This window comes from Chanodichthys erythropterus, chromosome 8, assembly GCF_024489055.1.
Source record: "Chanodichthys erythropterus isolate Z2021 chromosome 8, ASM2448905v1, whole genome shotgun sequence".
NCBI lineage: Eukaryota > Metazoa > Chordata > Actinopteri > Cypriniformes > Xenocyprididae > Chanodichthys > Chanodichthys erythropterus.
The window spans coordinates 9,456,504-9,472,375 of NC_090228.1; the positions used below are offsets into that span (position 1 = coordinate 9,456,504).

A 15,872-nucleotide genomic window follows, 5' to 3' on the forward strand; every position below is an offset into this window, starting at 1 on the left:
CTTGGATGCACTGGGGGTAAGCAGATAAACATCAAATTTTCATTTTTGGGTGAACTATCCCTTTAAGCTTTATTTAGCAAGCATGTCACCACTTAAATCACATAGGAACAGTTATGATATATACTAAACCAAACATAGAGAAAGAAAAGGCTTAAACAATAATATGCATGCTTACATACACGCACACACACACACACACACACACACCACTTATTGGCTCACTTTCATTCTGTGTCAAAATAGTGTCTGTTTTGTGTTTAAAGTACATTTTCCATGTTCACTCCATTAATTAAACATGCCTACACACACACACATTTTGTTGTAGAAATGGATATTTGAAATGAAAATGCTTATTCCAGGTTTCTCCTTTAAAAATCATAATTTTCAGGTCTCAATGTAATTGTAATGTTATATTATTGCAAAAACATACATCAAATGAAGAAATTAAGCGGTAAACCTTGACAAAATGTGATTTGTAATGTTATTATATGGATTTATATAGTTTAAAAGGGATATTAAATGACAAAACCTTGAATATATTAGTGGCCTTCTACTGCCATCTGGTGGCAAATGACAAATCCAGGAAATTGCCATAACAAACATAAGAACATTTTCATTCAACACATTTTTAACTGTTAGAGGTAGCTATTGTCCTGATCTCCATGAAATTTCTTGTTTAGAGTCAGGTCACACATGCTTGCTCATTTTCAGAAAGATCTGAGCATTCCTTGAAGAGATATAGGCAAAGCCACATTTTGGAATGACCCTTTTATATTCGATAATAAAAGGGTTAAACTTTTTTTGATCATTATTAAACAACAGAGTCCAGAGAATTCTACTGCATTGTTTTTTTTTTTCAGATTGAGCAAAAAAACTATGACTAGTATGCAAAAGTAGGTTTTTAAAATATTCCTGAATGAACAATTTGATTGACAAAATAAATGATGGGTAACGAAATGTTAACTGCAAGTCTCCTTGAAGTTTCACATTACTCATGATGTGGCACAATTGTCATTAATACTTCAAGAGAAATTAATTGATGGATTTTGAGTCTAAAAATGCATTATAGAACAATATAAATGACTACTTTAACCATTTTAAAAATGGTCTGTTTTTCATTTAAATTACATTTTCCATGTTAAACATGCTTACACACACACACACATTTTGTTGTAGATATTTTAAATACATTATAGGTAAGAAAATGCTTATTGCAAGTCTTGTCTTTCTAACAACATTTCTGGTTTCATATTGAATGATGAATGGGAGTTTTTTTTTGCTCATATCTCGGGAACAGGACGTCGAAAAATTCTGAAACTCAGAGGGTAGATAGAGTTCAACAGGCCCTGTGGAACAAGACAATCATGAGGGTAATGAGTGATGGGGGTCAGGAGTTACACCTGATCAAATGCGGGCAATTGGATGTGTTTATCTCTTATGCAGTAGAATCGGGTTGATTTTTTGCCACAACACTCTTCAAAGTGTACATTTGCAGGTGTTGATTATAATTGATTAATTTGTTGCCCATAAATAATAATAAATATAAACAATATATTAAAAAGCATTATATAGTGATCTAATGTCGGGTGATTAAAAATTAACCACAAAATATAACACGCAGAATGGGAAATATTTAGAATCTACCATTAAAAAAAAAAAAAAAAACGTTGTCAGAATGTTGTGTAGCAGTTGCTCAAAGTTGCACTATAACATTATTGCTACAGCCCTGTGGCATCTTACAATTCTACATTGTCACAATGTTGTAGGCACGTAGACTGCGACGTTGCCATAGTAGAACTGCAACGTGCCACAGACATTGCCACAATGTAAATGTGTTTGATGGGTTAGGCCTACTACATATTGGCTTGGGCACCGGGGAGCCATCGATTAATAAGATTGATCAGAACTAGAGATGCACCGATACTAAATTTCTCTGCCGATACCAATAGCCGATTATTCACAATGATATTGACCGATACTGATAATTTGTTTTTTCTTAAGGAAAAAAAATTTCTCCCAAATAATGTTGCAAACTATGCAGGGAACCCTCTCATTTGGTACAATACTAGAGGTTACAATTAAAGGATTAGTTCACTTTCAAATAAAAATTTCCTGATAATTTACTCACCCCCATGAAAAAAGCTTACGTTGCATGTCCTATGCCTTCCCTATTCTACTTACGGAACGAACGCAGCGCCAGTTCCATTTTTCCGTGAGTAGAATAGGGAAGGCGCAGGAAATACAGCGTAAGCTTTTTGAAGAATACGAAAGTGTGGTTTTGGCGGAACCACTTGGAAGGACATCATTTGTTTATATAACGCATATAGATCGTTTCGCTAGATAAGCCATTGAAGTCCACTATAAGGAGAATAATCCTGGAATGTTTTCATCAAAAACCTTAATTTCTTTTCGAAGAAAGAAGGACATGGACATCTTGGATGACATGGGGGTGAGTAAATTATCAGGAAAATTTTATTTGAAAGTGAACTAATCCTTTAACAACAGAGGTATTATATTCAGCTGCTGTTTATTTTCAGATATAATAATTACACTCAAATAAAAACTGAAATTTGTGTATACTTAGTATCACATAAGGTAGTTTTCATAAATACTTGTTGTCTTCATGGCAAATTTACACAAACATATAATTAACAGTAAATAAGCTGTATATATATAGTTAAGGAACTGTGAACATTGGAAAACATTCCTGAGGTAAATGTGACATGATGTGACATATTGTTCACAAGCTGTTTTATTGACATCTTTCCGCGGTTGAAATACAAATAAAGTGATTACATGAGACATTATATATATTCCGGTAAGTTGTAGGCTACTATGTTTTTCAACATACCTTTGATGTTCGTTCATGTTTTCCGGGACATGACTTGTGTTGAAGAGGAAGAAAAGACTCGCGCGCTGCCGCCTGAACTGCATTACAGCGATCTGACACGTCACATTTAGCGTCAAAACAACATTTATTGTTTTAAGTTCATGATAAAATGGACAGAATTTGAAAATTGAAAATTGTATTCTTATCAGAAGCTCAAAGGTTTTTTTGCGATTATTGGATGGGCGGCGCTACAAATAAAAAATGCAAATCTGGCAACAACTCTGGCTTGAGCTACGGATGATTAATAGGGTCAAAAAGAGCCTGCTTTAACGTCACTATTTTTAAACTGTGTGTTAAAATTCAACAAGAGTGATTTTCTTCATACAGTAGCCTATGAGTTGTAGTCTGAACTTGTCTTTCCGCACCCTTTTGATTGACAGGATATAATCGGCCTTGATCATTGGTAGTTTTTTAAAAATAAAATTGATAGCAAGTGATAGCAAGCTTTTATCAGCCGATTCCGAAACCAATACAGCAAAAAATTCACAAAAGCTTTTTATTGTTTCATTACAGAAATATTTCAAATAACATAAACCTTGAGATTTCACAGAGAAATATCACTGCTGAATGTTGAGGCAGTGGGTGTGGTCATTCAGTCATTAAGCCCCTCCCTCTTTGTTTGACTCCTCCCCCACATCATCATAATCTGTTATTAAACAAACAAAATCTTAAATTATTTAACATGATTCTATAGTAAATGTTCAATGTCATGAATATTTCAAATGGAGCCTATAAACCTGGAAAAATATTATAAAAATATTTAAGAAATAAAGTGTTATAATATAATGTTACAATAACTTACCTGACAGGTTTCTCATATCTTCAGTGACACTCATCACATCATCATACTCCTCCTGAACTCCTTCTGATCAACAGAAATGACATAAAAATGTCACACTAATTTATAAAACACTTTATCTCATTGAATGGATCCCTTTTTCCTTAAATGATTATTTGATTACACAGAAATCATGTTTAATAAACATATGTAAAAGGTGAAAATAAAATGCAGTTCTCACCTGTTATCATCATAACTCTCTGGTGCTACACATGAAAACATAAGCCAAAATATATAACTTTAAGACAGGAATTTTAAATATTATCAGTATCGAGCTTGATTAGATGAAAAGTTTGTAAAATATAGATTTTTTTAAAAAAGTAAAAAACTTTTTTTAATATCAAATTTCTGTCGGTTGGTGATGACATCATCATCAAAGATCTCAGGTGTTTCTTCTACAAAGTTAACACAATATCACACTCACACACTTTATTGAATATTTTTTCCTTCAATATACGTTAATATTGTTATTTCAAACTATTTAATTACAGAATAACAGAGCGACACCTGTCTCACGATCGGGTTTCAGTCCATCAGTGATGACATCATCATATTCTCCCGGTGTGATTTCCTTCATCTCTTCTGCGTCAACACAGAATATGTTTGGATACAAAAGCCAAAATATGTTCATGTTGCAGGTCATATTAATCATCTGGTAATGAATCACGTGATCACTTTCAAAAGGTCACTGACCTTTCAGGCCACTGCTGTTGGTGACATCATCATAATATACAGTCTTGAACTCTTTTTCTAAAAAGGAGAACAGAAAGTTAATAAAGAAGTAAACAGCATGTTTAAATAGTATTGAGTCATTAGTCAAACATTTAATAGAATTTGTTAATTACATTTATTTATTTATTTAGGTTCAATTCAATGAAAAATAAACTCTCATTGATTCAAAGAGCTGATGATGTGATCATTCATATCATATTTTTACTTATTTAAAATTAATTGGGTTTGGGATGCTAAGTAAGCTCTTTATTTCTTCCAAATCTACAAATGCACCACATTTAGATCCCTGCTTAGTGCTTATAATTTCACACAGGAAGAGATCTTAACTGATACAGTGACATAAACATGCAGCTTTGTGGTTTGGAGGTTGGTAAAGTCTCATCTACAGATTCCTCTGATAACACATCAACTACCAGAAACATTAATAGTTACACAACGATCTGACATTCTCAGTAAAGAGACTTTCATTAATATCTTTCTCCAGAACATTCTCGTTCACTGTTCCTTTCTGGTGGAATGATCTTTCTGCCTTCATCCAGAATGCAGAATCCATGGCAATATTCAAAAGACAGCTTAAAACTCATCTCTTTCGTGAGCACTTAACCTCATCCTAAAAAAAAATTCTGTACCTATCCTTTCACTTCCTTTAATCCTTCTCCATTGAAGCACTGAGCCTAAAACTTGTATTGTGAGCACTTATTGTGTCTATTTGCCTCGTCATTACGACTCGCTTGTTGTATTCCTCACTTGTAAGTCGCTTTGGATAATGTCAGCATCTGCCAAATGAATAAATGTAAATGTAATATAGAAATCTTACATTTTATATGATTAAAATTGATATGGAAGATGTGAATGATAGAAAAAGCTTTAGTTCTACAGTGGATCAGATCTGAATCACTGATGTCTCCCTTATTTCCCTTATATTCACCAGTTCACACTTACATATAATGGAATAGTTTAAGAGTATGTGTATATGGGCTCTGAGCTCAGAATGTGGCCGAAACCCAGAGTACTCACCCCACCCCCCATGCACCCCTCCCCAGCTGGGATGAACAGTTGAGAGTGAGGAGAGATGCTGAAAAACTGTCGTGGGACAGAGGTGGGTTGACTATTTATATAGAGGCCTCCTCAAACTGATTGAGTAGATTATCTGAACGTGCTCTTCCTGAACTTTGTTAAAACATCATGATGTGATTAAGACTGAAGTATAAAGTGTCTCAAAATTTTGTAATGAGGCGTTTGCTTTATTGTCTATGGCTTTCATTTTCACCAGGTTTTCAGAATCTCTAAACACCTATATTATAACATAATTAAATCTTTTAACATTCTCCCATGATACCTCACCCCTCTGAGTGAAGTGATGAATCTCTTGATAAACTGCCTCAGTCTGAGTCTTTTGTAGTTCTGTGTACCAGTCAGAGAGAGCTGTGAGTGTAGAGAGACAAACCTGCTGTCAGTTCACAACACATGACTGATCACACACTGAATAAGACACAATATGACAGTCTCTGGATCTCTCCTACCTCTCCTCTTCACTCTTTTCCGATGAATCAGTATAAGCAGTGGCACTAAGAGCAGGAAGAGCACAACTCCCAGTACAATCACAAGCACAGAGAGAGACGGAGGAGTTTGTGAACGAGAGACTGATGTTGTGGTATTGGACACAGACAAATCTGTCCTTGTAAAAACAGATACACACAAACATTAAAAATAATTATTTTAAATAGTTTTTTTTTAATTATCTTCAAAATAAAAAATATTGTTAGCTCTAAATGTAAAAAAAAAAAAAAGACTAATATTGGTCAGTGTTTTTCTGTGACCTGCACAGGTGAGTCCAGCGTGATCGTTGTTGGAGCAGTCAGTGTGGTTCTTCAGGGAGAGAGGACATTCCCACAGGTGAATCTCATTCCCTCTGCACTCGACTCTGTTCAGCCACACAACACCTTCACCAGCACCAAAGACTGAATTCCCATCAGCCCTCAGTGCTGCGCCACAACCCAGCTGTCTGCAGACCACCTGAGCATCGCTGATGTCCCACAGATCATCACAGACTGAGCCCCACACAGCGTTATGATACACCTCCAGCCTCCCAGAGCACCGGCCCTCCCCTCCACTCAGTCTGAGAGGAACATGCTCTAAATCACACACATCAACATCACTGACCAGATTCAGCTCACCTTTCACAACAAAATGCACAATGAAACTGAACAAAGATGGCTTTAAAAGTTTAAATGTATGATTAGATTTATGAATTTGATTATGACTTTAAATGCAAATAATTTTTCGTTTAAATGCACATATTTTAATCGTTTATTATAAAAATATAGACTAAACAAATTTGTTGTCTAAAAACTTACTTGAACACTGTCTCTGGTGAGAAGAAGATGAGTTTGAACATGTCAGACGACTCTGAGGAGATTCAGGATTTTCCTCCACTGAGATTATAAAATGAAGAGAACTGAATTTTAGGATACAAAGAGTCACAACATCTCTCACTGAAACATATCAATGTGAAAATTGAAACCATATAAATCATTTAAGTCTCTTTCTATCAGCTTGTATTTCAGAAACATTTACTCACCACATTAAATATGCTGAAGATGCATCTTTTTCGTCAACACTTGACACATTAATACTGACACTTAATATTTCTACTGTATTTAAGAAAAAAAAATGTACTTGCTAAGTGTACTGTGCTGGAATAACTAGTCACAGCACTTGCATATTGCTGGCCTATTTATGGTTTGATTGGTTATATTGCTCTCCTCATTTGGAAATCTCTTTGGATAAAAGCGTCTGCTAAATGATTAAATGTAAATGTAAATATATATAAACAATGTGTTTAAAGAAACCTGACTATTGAGACCATCATTAAAATATCATCTCACTTGAACAGGTGATTTTGGCCACTTCATCTTCACCACAGTCATTCTGTCCCCAGGGTGAAGATGGACATTGCCACAGATTTGAATCATGTGGTCGACATTTCACTTTATCCAGCCAGTTAGGAGCTGATTTCACTCTTGTTGTAGAATCAGACAAAACACCAGATCTTCCACAGTTCAGCTCTTGACAGATCAGACTCACTGTGTCTCTGTCCATCTGGTTCCAGCACACATTACCCCAGGATCCATTGTAGAAAACCTCCAGATTCCCTTCACAGCCCTCAGTTAACCTGATCTCTTTAAACTCTAGATAGGGTTTGGGGTGAGGAATGAGAACCAACGAATTTAAAGAATTTAACAGTTTTGATTCCAGTTCCTTAACAATTCCATTAACAATGTTTTATTGCTTTAAGGAACATATATTTGAAAAGAACAAAAAAAAAAAAAAAAAGAGAAAAAAATTAAAATCCACTGCCAATGATGAGACAATTTCAATATATACTTATAAACTAGTTGTCAGATGCATGTCTTTGATTCACTAAAAAGAAGAGTCATCCATTTAGGATTCAGTCACTTTGTGTGTTTCAGTAGCAGTGTTGCAGAGCACAGGAAACTGCCAGATTGTTTCAATATTGCATTCTGTCTGCATAAGAAAAATGTGTTAAATTATTATTTAAATTATTGTTCACAGTTTACCTGAGCACACGACTCCTACATCATCCTTGTGTTGACAGTCATGTTTTCCCCAGCCTGGAGAAGAGCAGCTCCACAGGGACGTCTCATTCCCCTCACACTCCACCTCATCCAGCCATATGGGTCCAGAACCAGGACCAAACCAGGCTGGTACCTGCTGGTTACTGAGGGCCACTCCACACTGCAGCTGTCTGCACACCACATGGGCATCTTTAATATCCCAGGAGTCATCACACACTGTCCCCCATGAGCCGCTGTGAAAAACCTCCAGCCTCCCTGCACAGTCTCCCCCAGAACCCACCAGCCTGATGGACCCGTGACCTGATATTCAGAGAAAGAGAAACACATTAGTGATCACTAACAACTGAAGAATCTGCCCAGATGTTGCTCTTCTCACCAAGGCAGGTGATTGACAGCTGTTGTGTGGAGCTGCAGTTGAGAGTTTGTGGAGAGCTGCAGTTCCCCAGATGAGCTTCACTCCCAGAGCACTGGAAGCCCGTCACACACTCATGACTGTGTTCAGGACTGGATGAAGAGGAGCCGGAGAAGTTCAGCACAGAGCCACAGCCCAGCTGTCTGCAGACCACAGAGGATTCAGTGAGACTCCAGGAGTCCAGCAGAACTCTCCTCCAGACCTGATGGATGGAAACTTCCACCTCCCCCTCACACTGTCTCTCTCCAGACAACCGCACCAGACCATCATGAACAGCCAGAGAGGAATCTGAGTGAAAGATGTGACACTTTATTAAGATATTTCTAGATAATTTGTAGCATTTTTTTTTTCAATAAAATCCCCTCACTAGAGCAGATGACTCCAACATCTCGTCTATGGGAACATTCAGCTCGACTCCATGAAGAGATGGAACATTCTGAGAGTTTTGTTTCATTCCCGTCACAATCAAACACATCAGCCCAGATTTCTCCACTTCCCTCTCCAAACCAGTCTGATCCCACAACAGACACAGCAATCCCACAATTCAGCTGTCTACAGAGGACACTGGCAGCTCTCATATCCCAGCATGCATCACACACTGTGCCCCATTTACTGAAGTACTGACGCTCAACTCGACCAGAACAGATGTCAGGACCATTGACCAGTCTGAGGTCAGTGTAACCTGGACAAAGAACACAGAGCTTAATGAAAATAATCAAACCAAGAAGAAACTGATCAAATAATTACATTTTAATATTTAACAATTTGATTTATCTATAGAGGCTAAACATTGACATTTTACCATAACACATCAGTCCCACATCGTTGTCGTGGGTGCAGTTTATATTATTTGAGGTTGATGATGGACAGTGTCGAATCTGTGATTCATTTCCTCTGCACTGAATCTCTTTTGATCCAATCTGACCATTTCCTTCACCAAAAGCATCTTCTCCCAGCACCTGTACAGGAGCCCCACAGTCCAGCTCTCGACACACAACCTCTGCATCCTGCTGGTCAAAGGCAGCGTCACACACTGAACCCCAGCCACCTACAAGAAGCATCTCCACTCTTCCAGAGCACCGGTGAGATCCGTCCACAAGTCTTGACCTTCCGTAGTTTATGGTTTCTGATAATATTTACAAAACAGTGAAAATCCTCTCACTATGATTATGATATGGATGTAAAACTACAGCAAGTCCATTAAATAATAATTGATTTTTTTAAATGGATGAAAGTCAGTTGTTTATACAACAAAATATGCTAATTATCAATGAAGGGCTTACGAAGAAACAAATAGCTCAAAATTATTTTTAATTGCATGTATGATGTTATGGATGAAAGTCAGATCAATGATGCATTATCAGGGTGATGTATGGAGCAGCTCACCTGAGCATCTGACTCCAGCAACTTCATGATGACCACAGTTATGAACACCCCATCCTCTTGATCTACAGTCCTTCAGGGTTGACTCTGATCCACTACAGGCCACATTATCCATCCAGATTGGTCCTGATCCTGGTCCAAAATGAGCATTACCCAGAGCATCTACAGGTTCTCCACAGTCCAGCTCTCTACACACCACTGCAGCATCATTCATATCCCAGTGATCATCACACACTGTTCCCCACTGACCTCTATGAAGAACCTCCACTCGACCAGCACAAGGACTGTTATCACTGACCAACGTAACAGCCTCAAAATCTGTACATGAAAGAGAGAGAAAGGAATTTAACCACAGTAGTAGAACAGCTTATAATCATCTGAAGAAGAATATAAAATTGAGGAATACATATTCATATACAGAGAGAAGTTATCACACACAAATATTTATAGATATTCCAAACTGGAAAGCTGGACAAGAACATATTAAAAATTGTCTTGGCATCATTAAATTGGCTGCCTAAAAAATATCAAACAAATAATAATAATTGTAATTTTTTTTTTGATATTTAGTAGTCCAGTGTCACAAGATCTCAATTTATGCATCTAAACACAGGCCTGTATTGAGTTTCTAGTGATATGAGGTCATCATAGATGAAACTGCTCATTCAACATGTATCCTTTCCCCTTTTTACAGTCTATTTTGTACTCACCAGATGTTGTTAGAGTGACTATAGAGGAGAGTAAAGCAAGTGTCAGACATCCCTCCATCTTCTTCTGCTCGTCACACTGTTTGTTTCTCCTTCCGCTCCCTCAAACACACTGAAGAAACTGGCTCCTGTCAGTCCCCTAAAGAGAGAGAGACTCTCACAGCTGCCAATGACACTCACTGTGACCTTATTAGACACAACAGAGGAAATCATCAAACACAATCAGTGACAAATCAGAAAGCAGCATTTTTATTTTCTCCATATATATCAATAAAGTGTGAGCGCTGATGAGCGGGACTCCTCCTCCAGCGTGAAGAGACACTTCACTGAGGACAGACTCGTGTCAGTCATATGTCAGCGTGGAGATAAAGTCACACTAAACTTAAAGAGATTGAGAGAGAAACACTGCAGGTTATATTCAGCATCAAAGCCTGGATCTGCACACACAACATACAACACTGATGACTGACTGATCACTTACTGACACTTGATTTCACACACAAAAATACTTGATCTTTGCTTTAATTATAGAAATTACAATAAGTTCTTTAATATTAAGTGGATTTTACCACACTGGTATCATGTTCTAAACAAGAGCACAATTAACAGTATGTTAATAAATTATAAAATGAACTGGACTATTTTGTGTACAACAAACAGAGGCATATTCTGATAATATTTGTAAATAAATATTGGTTCCGGTATTCATTTGGCATCATATCAAGCATTTGTATCATAGATTGATTGGTGTATGTAGATATGTGTTTAATACTGCAATGAGTAATTCATCCAGCAGGTTGCAGCAAAACACTTATTGTAAAGAGAAGCAGACAAGAGTCTTGACCCCATGGACACAATTTTGTTCAGAAATTGACAGAAAATTAGAAAGAAATTGATTGTTTCTCTTTTTTACAGTAACAATTTTGTTTTATTATTATTATTATTATTTAAAATTCCCCAGCCTTAAAATTTTAACCCATTTTCCACATGTTCATCTCTCTCTCTCTCTCTCTCTCTCTCTCTCTCTCTCTCTATATATATATATATATATATATATATATATATGAGCTTATAGGTTGAAGGTGCAGTGAACTGTTAATATGGCTATATATGCTGTATAATAGTGATGTTTCTGAATTGGTAGAGGTTCAATAACAGTTCAGTTGCATAATGATTTTTTGCCAATGAGTAAAATACATGATTTCTCACAGGCCTCTGAAGGACTGTCTGATAATATCACTTTTAATTACTAATAATATGGCAAATTAATTACAAAGAAAATGGCAAATGGAAAGTAAATACACACATGAAGTTAATAAACAACAAAATGAAAGCAAAGCATATTCTCTTTCTGTTTAAATGTAGAAAATTAGCTAAATGTAATTGATCTGGCACATTTCAATACTAAATGTAACATAAAATATTAATGGATTCACTGTCACTGACCTGTTGGGCTTTTAGTGGTTAAGTCATAATAATCAGGTGTGACTCTTACTGCAGAATCTGATAAATAAATATTATGTTGCATATATTAATAAACATAACATAATGTATGCAAAAAATAAAATGCAGATACATATATATTATATTTCAGTCCTCTAACCTGAAAGAAACTTCTCAGCATCTTCATACCCAGAATGCCGTTCTTCAGAAAGGACACTTTTATGGAGTAGAACCAATGAAACATGTTTACAACCACAAAACAGCCAAAATCTCCACTAGTTCAAACGAGATCAAATACACATTTCAACAGAAAAGAAGACACAAATTGTATCAATGCAATTCTCTCTGCATGAAACTATAACCCTGCTGATCTCTACAAATCAGGCTTTATTATTGTGTCTGTGATGAATCTCCTCATAAATGGCTTTTAGTCGTGCTCCCGTGTCTCCTCTTAGAGAGAGCTGTGAGTGTAGAGAGACAAACCTGCTGTCAGTTCACAACACATGACTGATCACACACTGAATAAGACACAATATGACAGTCTCTGGATCTCTCCTACCTCTCCTCATCACTCTGTTCTGCTGAATCAGTATAAGCAGTGGCACTAAGAGCAGGAAGAGCACAACTCCCAGTACAATCACAAGCACAGAGAGAGACGGAGGAGTTTGTGGACGAGAGACTGATGTTGAGCTCACTGTCTGAGAAACTGGAGGAGAAGATGGTGATGTTGTGGCAGGAGTAGTGAACACTGACAAATCTGGCAAATCTGCCGAAAAAGACACAAATACATTCAAAATCATGCAAATACACAATTATTATTATTACTAAAATTATGTAAAAATGACTGATATTGGTCAGAGATTTTCTGTGACCTGAACAGGTGAGTCCAGCGTGATCTTTGTTGGAGCAGTCAGTGTGGTTCTTCAGGGAGAGAGGACAGTCCCACAGGTGAATCTCATTCCCTCTGCACTCGACTCTGTTCAGCCACACAACACCTTCACCAGCACCAAAGACTGAATTCCCATCAACCCTCAGTGCTGCTCCACAACCCAGCTGTCTGCAGACCACCTGAGCATCACTGATGTCCCACAGATCATCACAGACTGAGCCCCACACAGCGTTATGATACACCTCCAGCCTCCCAGAGCACCGGCCCTCCCCTCCACTCAGTCTGAGAGGAACTGAATCACACACATCAACATCACTGACCAGCTTCAGCACAACATTTACAAACACAAAGATAGTTCACCCCAAAATGAAAATTTTGTCATCAAGAGACTTTATATGATGAAAAGATTTAATTTAGGCTTTTATTTACATCTAAACAATAATCGGCACACATACACAGGGATCATCACATTTGGAAAACACGGAAGCTAATTGTATGAACGTCATGCGCTAGAAGAAACCTAATTTGTTCTTGTATACATCACACATGCATGTTTGAGCTTCTGTATGTGCCAAAAGTGATGTGCTATATATGCGTGTCACTTATTGTTTAAATCTGTTCATCATATAAAGCAACTGTATCTCTTCAAAAGAAGTGGTACAATCTCAGGTTTTATTAAAAAAATCTTAATTTGTTTTGCAAATATGAACCAAAGTCTTATGGGATTGGAACAACATGAGAGTGAATAATGAAAGTAGCCTATAATAAAGAAAATATAAGAATATAATTACTTACTTGAACACTGTCTCTGGTGAGAAGATGGTGAGTTTGAACATGTAATCCGACTCTGAGGAGATTCACGACTTTCCTCCACTGTGATTAAAACATGTTACATTTTCAGAAGATCGCTGAACAGGATATTATAAAATAATACATAAAATAATCATATTTAAACACACATGACCACTTCAAGCTATCTTAAATCAGTAAAATATCCTTTTACCTGAGCAGGTGATCTTGGCAACTTCATTATCACAGTCATTCAGTCCCCAGGATGAAGATGGACACAGAGTGGAATCATGACGTCGACATTTAAAACAATCAAGCCAACTATGAGACTTCAGTCCCTCTGAATTAGTGGGTTCACTGGCAGATCTTCCACAGTTCAGTTCTTGACTTGTCCATCTTGTTTAAGCAAACATTTCCCCAGGATCCATTGTAGAAAACCTCCACATTCCCTTCACAGCCCTCAGTTAACCTGATCTCTTTAAACTTTAGAAAGACAAAGATGAGAATAAACCCTTTAACATTTCTTTTACAGCAAATATTTGGAAAATTTAATTGGCAAATGATGAAATAATTAAAAAAAATGTTTTTGCAAAAACTCTTATTTTGAAATCTTCATAAATGCAATCTAATAATCGGCCCAAACTGTATATTACACTGATTTAACATTGTAATATTGATTTAAGTCTCGAAGATACCCAAGTCAGTAAAATCATTCATTTGGGAATAAGACTACACAGGATGTTTTATACTGTAGATTCAGTAGTGTTGTCTTGTGTCGCAGATAAGTAGCTCAGAGCATTTTCTCTGAGTGTATTAGTATGCTAAAAAATGGCATGTAAGAACTGTTAAAAAAAGCCTTAGTTCTCAGTTCCCAAACCCTGCTCTTACTGTATATGATGCAAGTACATTGGATATTGTTAATTATCTGTCAAATAGATAGGTTATTGAAATGTTATTGTCTTTATTATTGTTTGCAGTTTACCTGAGCACACAACTCCTACTCCTAAAATAAATAAAAAAGAATATCTATGATCATACAGGTTTATCATACATGTGTAGATACTTTATTTTTATTTAGCGTCTTTTAAAGTTGCATCTCAAAGCGTTTTACAAAGATCAAATAAAAATTTAAGAGAAGTGTATATATTGTAGAGGAGACCGTGAAATGCTGGATGTTTACTAGAGAATGACCTATAGGCTCTACAAGTGTCAATACTGCAATATCGATGTAATCCTGAAGGTGGCAGTAAAAATATATTAAATGATCGAGATGACATCCTTGGTTGGTTCTGTAAAATGTTACCCTTCTTTCGCGGAAGATACCGAGTACCAAACCCACAAACATTTTAAATCAGATTCAGAATATTTTGAGTTGATTAGAATCAGAACAAGTGATGTCAGATTCGCAAAAACGGGTTCATTCAGACACTGAGTTCACTCACGCACTGAATCGTTTTGGTCTCTGTAATACAGCAACAGGATTATTCAGAACACAGAGGACAAAAATGATTAAGTTTATAATTTCCTACAATCCATAGAATCCAAACCTGCAAATGCATTCTATCCTCCTGGAGACCCAGAATTTATTTATTTATTTATTTATTTATTTGAATTTAGTATTTTTTCCACATCATTATATTGTTTAGAGCATAAGAAACAAATGACAAAATAACATTTTTGAAAAATTATATTTTATTCATATGTCATGCTATGTCCTCTGACACCAGGACTAAGCTGTTTTAAAAAATAAAATGACATGAAATTACATGTATAGGCAAAAACAATGGGATTTCTAGGCTTCAGGATTGTTTTTAACCAAACTTTGTTTAAAGATGATTCTCAACTATATGAAAGATATAATATAATTGATATTCCATTTTACTTTATGCAATATGTGGGTAAAATAATCATACAAGGGTTTTCCCATTCAATACAATCTATACACTGTATCTAATTTGCATATTCATGTGTTCTTGTGTAATAATGGGAGTAAAAAATGGCCACATTTTCATAATATTCACATAATGTTGCAAACTATACACCTCTCATTTGGTACACTACTAGAGGTTACAATTAACAACAGAGGTATTCAGATGCTGTTTAATTTCAGATATAATAATTACACTCAATTAAAACTGAAATATTGTATAAAACTTAGTATCACATAAGGTAGTTACTTGTCTTCATGGC

The 15,872-nt window shown here is 36.2% G+C and overlaps 1 pseudogene; it reads right to left on the minus strand.

The window, feature by feature from the left end:
- Positions 1-3,489: 3,489 nt before the first annotated feature.
- The window catches only part of LOC137024524 (uncharacterized), a 59,579-nt pseudogene continuing 47,196 nt past the window's right edge, over positions 3,490-15,872 (minus strand).